At 38.3% G+C, this 6,675-nt stretch overlaps 1 pseudogene; it reads left to right on the forward strand.

Moving 5' to 3' along the window:
- Positions 1-1,773: 1,773 nt before the first annotated feature.
- The window catches only part of LOC116104139, a 16,423-nt pseudogene continuing 11,521 nt past the window's right edge, over positions 1,774-6,675 (forward strand).

Raw genomic sequence — 6,675 nt, forward strand, 5'->3', positions numbered from 1 at the left:
GCCCTTATGTTGTACACAGCAAGACACTGTCACAAACAAGCTGAAAGTATATATAGATTGTACAATATAGGACCTATTCCTCCAATTACCAAATTAAAGGGACCATTGGATGACAATCAACAAATTTCTAATTCCTCATATTTTTGGATTTCAATCACTTAGGATATGTTGGTAATATTAATTTTCCTTTTAAGATATTAAGAAAGGGTAATTGTCACTTCCTGTTGTTCTTGTTGTAAGAGATGGAATTAGATTTGTGTGGATTTGTTGAAAGAATACTTTATTGTTTCTTCTAGGGTGTAGTTTTGCTCCTTATGTTGATGTTTTCCACCTATTATCCTTTGTAGAGCTGGATTTGTGGAAAGATATTGTGTAAATTTCGTTTTGTCATGGAATATCTTGTTTTCTCCATTTATGGTAATTGGGAATTTTGCTGGATATAGTAGCTTGGACTGGCATTTGTGTTTTTGTAGGGTCTATATGACATCTGCCTAGGATCTTCTAGCTTTCATAGTCTCTGGTGTTGAAGTCTGCCGTAATTCTGATAGGCGTGCATTTATATGTTACTTGCTTTTTTCCCTTTACTGCTTTTAAAATTCTTTTTTTGTGGATTTGGTGTTTTGATTATTATGTGACAGGAGGAATTTCTTTTCTGGTCCAGTCTATTTGGAGTTCTGTAGGGTTCTTGTATGTTCATGGTCATCTCTTTCTTAAGGTTAGGGAAGTTTTCTTCTATTATTTTATTGAAGATATTTACTGGCCCATTACATTGGGAGTGTTCACTCTCTTCTATACCTATTATCCTTAGGTTTGGTCTTCTCAGTGCGTCCTGGATTTCCTGGATGTTTTGGGTTAGGAGCCTTTTGCTTCTTGCATTTTCTTTGACTGTTGTGTCAATGTTTTCTATGGTGTCTTCTGCCCCTGAGATTCTCTCTTCTATTTCTTGCATTCTGTTGGTGATGCTTGCATTTATGACTCCTGATTTCTTTCCTAGGCTTTGTATCTCCAGAGTTGTCTCTTTCTGATTTCTTTATTGTTTCTATTTCCATTTTTAGATTCTGGATGGTTTTACTCATTTCCTTCATCTGTTTGATTGTGTTTTCCTGTGTTCTTTAAGGGATTTTTGTGTTTCCTCTTTAAGAGCTTCTAGCTCTTTACCTGTGTTCTCCTGTATTTCTTTGAGGGTGCTACTTATGTATTTCTTAAGGTCCTGTATCATCATCATGATAAGTGATTTAGTTCGGAATCTTGTGTTTCCCGTGTGATGGTGTGTCCAGGACTTGCCATGGTGGGAGAATTGGGTTCTGATGATGCCAATAACCTTGGTTTGTGTTGTTTATTTTCTTATGCTTGCCCCCCACAACATCTGGTTATCTCTAGTGCTACCTGCCCTTGATAAATCTGACTGGAGTCAATCCTTCCTGTGATCTCAAGCAAGCAATCCTGGCCCTCTGGAGCTCATCCTTGGTCAACTAATGACCAAAGTCCAAGTTGAGGAACATGTGTCAGATGTGTCAGCCCCTCCGCAGAAGGCCTCACTCTTGACTCACCTTGCTACATCACAGGATGTGAGTGTTTGGTTCATGTCTTTGTGTTCAGTATAGAGGACACCTCAGAAATTCAAGTTTCTCCTTCCCAAAATGATTTCACAGGTTCAAACTCAGGTTCTCAGATGTTGCAGCAAGTTTTTTCTTGGAAGAAAGGTGGTGGCACTACAATGACAATACTGTACACAATGGACAGGGGAGCACTTGCCTTACATACTCAAGGACCATGATTGTGTTTCACATCAAGCCAGCCATGATTACAAAAACCCAGGATATAGAAGGTAGGTTTGTTTAATTCAAAATTGATATAAAACCTGATCATCTTCTCTCTCTCTCTCTCTCTCTCTCTCTCTCTCTCTCTCTCTCTCTCTCTCTTTTTCTCTCTCGGTGTGTGTGTGTGTGTGTGTGTGGTGTATATGTGTATATATACCCTCATACATACTCCTATATTCACATTATATATATGTATATACACACACATATATATTTACATCAATCATTTATATCTGTTCAAAGCTGCCCAGTAGATGACTGAGAATAAGGTCTAAGATAGGATGGAACCCCATATATTTTTTCAATATATACACCTATAGAAGTTTAATGCATATGTTCGGTATAACAAATTATTAGTAATAAATTATGACAAAATAGAGCAACATAAATTACACACAGTAAAATACATTTAATCCTAATGAGTTCTTCATTTCTGAGATTTATCACTTAACTCTTTAGTACAGTTATTAATCGATCTATGAATGGATAGTGGATCAGAGGAAAACTTGCAGGAATATATTTCTACATCCACCATCAACTCAGTTCTTCAAGGCTTGATGTTAAGTCCAATCAGCTGAGCCTTCTCACTGCTGGCCACTCTCCCACTTAGTATTTGTAAAACACAGTTGACATTGGCAGCTTAAATCAGGGAAAGGAAGAGCCCTAATAATCATTGTTAGAAGTTGAAATTTAGCCACAAGTGTTGTACACACCTCTAATGCTAGCATTCTAGATTCTGAGACAGGAGGAACCCAATTTCCATCCCAGCCTGGATGAACTGGATCAAGGAGGTCTGGGGGTCAGAGACAGAGAGACTGCCTACCCTCATTTATACACTCCTTTTAAATGCTAAATAATGGTGGCACACATAAAATGATAACAACAAGAGGATGAAGGGGTTCATCTATATAGTCTGAAGCCTTGGAGATCTTTTATTTGGATTCATCAGGAAGCCTAAATACTGAGATTCACAGCAATGTTCATTAACTGTGAATACTGTGACCTGAGGATTTAGAGCTACACCAAACTTTCAATATCAATTATATCTGTCTTCCTTTTGCCAACCCCCCTCCTCCAACCACCACCACCAATGAGAAGGAGTGATGGACTGGCCAATCATGTGGCAAAATAGACTGTTTCTTCCCAGTTTCAGCTGCTGCTATATATTACAGACTAATCTGGACCTAGGGCAGTGAGTCACCAAATCTTGTCTTCCACTTCTTTTTTCATGTATGCTTTAACTTGCTTTCTTTTTTTTGTTTGTTTGTTTTGAGACAGGGTTTCTCTGTGTAGCCTTGGCTGTCCTGGAACTCGCTCCATAGACTAGGCTAGCCTTGAACTCAGAAATTTGCCTGCTTCTGCCTCCCAAGTGCTGGGATTAAAGGCGTGTGCCACCACTGCCCAGCTTTTAATTTGCTTTCTTATTTGAGGACCCAATGTGTGGGCATCATTTTTTCTTCCCTTATTCTTCCCTCATGTCTAGAACAACCAGAACCAGTTTCCATCCTTTGTCATGGTTATGCAGAATTACTTTAGCAGGGTAGTCAGAACACTTCATGGTACTCTAACTCTTTAACTTTTTATCTTTCTTTTTTGTAGGAAACCAAAAATAATTACTCATTGAAATCCTCCAACATTTGCTTCAGCTGGATCCACAGACAATACTAGCGACTTTATCTGGCTTTTTCAACTTTGAGGTAAGTATGGGGATCACAAGAGACTGTTAGCTGGGCTGGAGACATTGGAGGAGTAGGTGCTAATGAGGCCTTCCAGTTACAAGGAGAAAATAAATAATGTGTAGTCATTGTGAAGGTGGATGCCTGAAAATGTAAAGGGTAGATATATACTTATATGTATATGTGTATGTGTTTGTGTATGTATATGTATATTCATATTTATATTTATGTTTGTGAGGCCAATAATCAAAAGAATCCACAGAGAAGCAGGCAGGTATGGACACCCTAGTATTTGTGTCTAAGACATTCACGTGTTCACCCTTTGAAGAATCACACTTTTTTTTTTCTTGGCTACTAGGTAAGTGGATGGGCAAAGTTTGTTTACATATCAATAAAAACTGGTCTTTACTGTTGGCTGGAGTGTTGAGTCATTCCAGTTCTAAACAAATCTATCAGTGTCCTGATCTCTAATACCTGAAAAGGATATTGTTGTAGATTTAATTTGTTTTTGAAGGGTAATCATGTGGTGACTGGAACACCAGGAAAATGTAATGTGAAAATCAAGGGAGATAATGGAGTTAGGCAGCTGCAAGGAAAAGACAACAAAGATTTTCAAGCAAAGTAGGGACTCAGGAGGGGCATGCCCGGGGTTCCTTGATGGAGGGAGTGTGAAGCTGCCAACCCCTGCCTCACAAACAGTAAGGAAATATGATTCTTAGTGATTGTGATGTTAATGGCGTTGGTTGCGGTTTTGAGACAGAGTCTCAAGGACAATGAGTAGGCAAGCTGAGAATTCACTGTGTACTCAAGGATGACCTTGAACTTCTAATTGACTTGCTTTTACCTCCCAGGTTCTGGTATTACAGGTGTGCTCCACCACATCTGATTTTCTGTGTTGCTAGGATGGAACCTGGGCTTTGTACATACTGAGTAAGCATGCTACCAGTCAACTCACATATGTAACTAAATTTCTATAGTTTTAATCCACTTAGTTTATGTAATTTTGCAAATTTATCTGTAATATTTACCACATGTAACTCAGGGTTTGTTTTCTGAAAATAAAAATATTCTTGTGTAGAACCACAATATATCAAAGTCAGGAAATTAACAGTAGCAGAATACTGTTGGGCAACATTAAGACTAATTTATCCTGGCATGATGACTCATGCCTTTGATCCTAGCACGAAAATAGATAAAATAATAATGAATGAGAGTAAAAAAAAAATCAGCAGATTCTGTGGGAAACCTGGGAAGGCCTAATTAAAACGCAATATTAAAAATGAGTAAATAAATAAATAAGAAAGTAGTCCTAGTGTCACACAGTGAACCCCATTCCAGCAGAGGCAGGCTTCTGTAACTCATGGTCAGCTTCTTCACAAAGTGAGTTTTAGGACAACCAAAGCTACATTCAACAACAACCTCAACAACAACAATAAAAACAAACAAACAAACAAAAACAAAAAACAACCAAAAACCCACTTAATGTTTATAATGTATTGTTTTAATTGGTGGCCTGTGTTTTCTTATTAAATATTTTTACCACTTCCACCAAGAAATCTGTGCCTCAAGCAGTTGGGGTTCTGGAACAATTGTGTATGGTTGTGCATATTTTGAATCTCTTCACTCCTGTTAGAGGTGTGTGTGTGTGCATATGTATGTAAAATTCATCTAAAGGGACAAGATAATTTTTTTCTGACTGACTTGCTGAAAAAGATGCTGGAATTTCAAATCCTGGGAAGGAATTTGTTTCACCTGGTAAATTAGGCTTCAACATTTCCCTTAGGGTGTGAAGGTTAGCTTGATGATAAATAAGCACACTTGCCTTATCTGCTCAAGATCCTGAGTTTGACTCCAACAAAGGAACCAAAAACTCTGAAAATGAAAAGAAATGAAAAGTGAAGAATGGTCTTCTCCAAGAATCTGTGTATGTGGACAAAGTCATCAGTTTGATTGTGTTGAAAGTGGTAATTAAGGGTATGTGATAGATGCTAGCTGATGTTTATTTATTATTCTGTTTTGCTTTTTCTTTCCTGCTTTTAAAATATTTTTAAATTTTCCTGTTTTATTTTGGTTTGTTTTGTATGTTTGCTTGGTTGTTTGTTTTTGAGCTATGGCTTTATTTTGTATCTCTGACCTACTTTCCAACTTAGAGATACACCTGCCTCTGTAACCTGAGTGCTGGGATTAAAGACATGTGCCACCATGGTAAAGTTGTTTTGTTTTGTTATGTGATAAGGATTCTCTGTGTAGTACTGGTTGACCTGTAAATCACTCTATAGGCCAGCATGGCATGGAAATCAGAGAAGATCCTGCCTCTGCCTCCTGAGTGCTGGGATCAAATGTGTATGCTACCACTGCCTGGCTTAGTATGTATTTTTTTAATTTTTACCTGATGGTTGTCTCCAAAGAATCTACTATCTTTGAGTCTACCTCTCTGTCTCTGTGTCTGTCTGTTTGCCCCTCTGTCTCTCTTGCTTTCTCATTCTATTTTGTCTATTATTATTTCCTTCTGATTTGGGTTCCCCTCTCTGTTGTTTCTCTCTTAAAGGATGTAACTTGCCCATGAAATTTCAAGCTAAGTGTCATCCAGTTAGTGTATGTGAACAGTTGTGCGTTCACTCACTTGAACACTGGCAACTACCCTGGGTGTCCCTCCATATGAAAGAGTGTTTCTCCATTTCAGCTATAAAGTGCAAATAGCTCCTCAGTTTGGAGTAAGGCCTATCACACCCTCTTCCATCCATGCTAAAATGTTGACAAGCTTGATCTTGTTCAGTGCACCACAGCCACTGTGAGTTTGTGTGTGTATAACAACTATGTCATGTCCAAGAGACAGCTTTTCAGTTCTCCTTTCCATATTCTGGCATTGAAATTCTTCCCCAAATTCCCCCATCAGATTATTTCAGGAAGCAAGTCCTCATCCAAAGAAAATTCATGGTTGAGATCACCCCATCTTTCTTTTCAGCTTCAGTCACAAGGAAGACTGCCTGTAACTTTGCATCTCTACAAGCTGCCATCCACCAGTTAGAGGAGAGGGAGCCTAAGGCTTACTGCTTTTAATCTTTGATTCTTTGATGATCTTTGAGTTCAGAGCACATTGACAATCTACCATAACAATTTATTTCTTAGAAAAATGCTACAAGACAGAGAGAGAGAGAGAGAGAGAGAGAGAGAGAGAG

This window comes from Mastomys coucha, unplaced genomic scaffold, assembly GCF_008632895.1.
Source record: "Mastomys coucha isolate ucsf_1 unplaced genomic scaffold, UCSF_Mcou_1 pScaffold21, whole genome shotgun sequence".
In the NCBI taxonomy this organism is placed as follows: domain Eukaryota; kingdom Metazoa; phylum Chordata; class Mammalia; order Rodentia; family Muridae; genus Mastomys; species Mastomys coucha.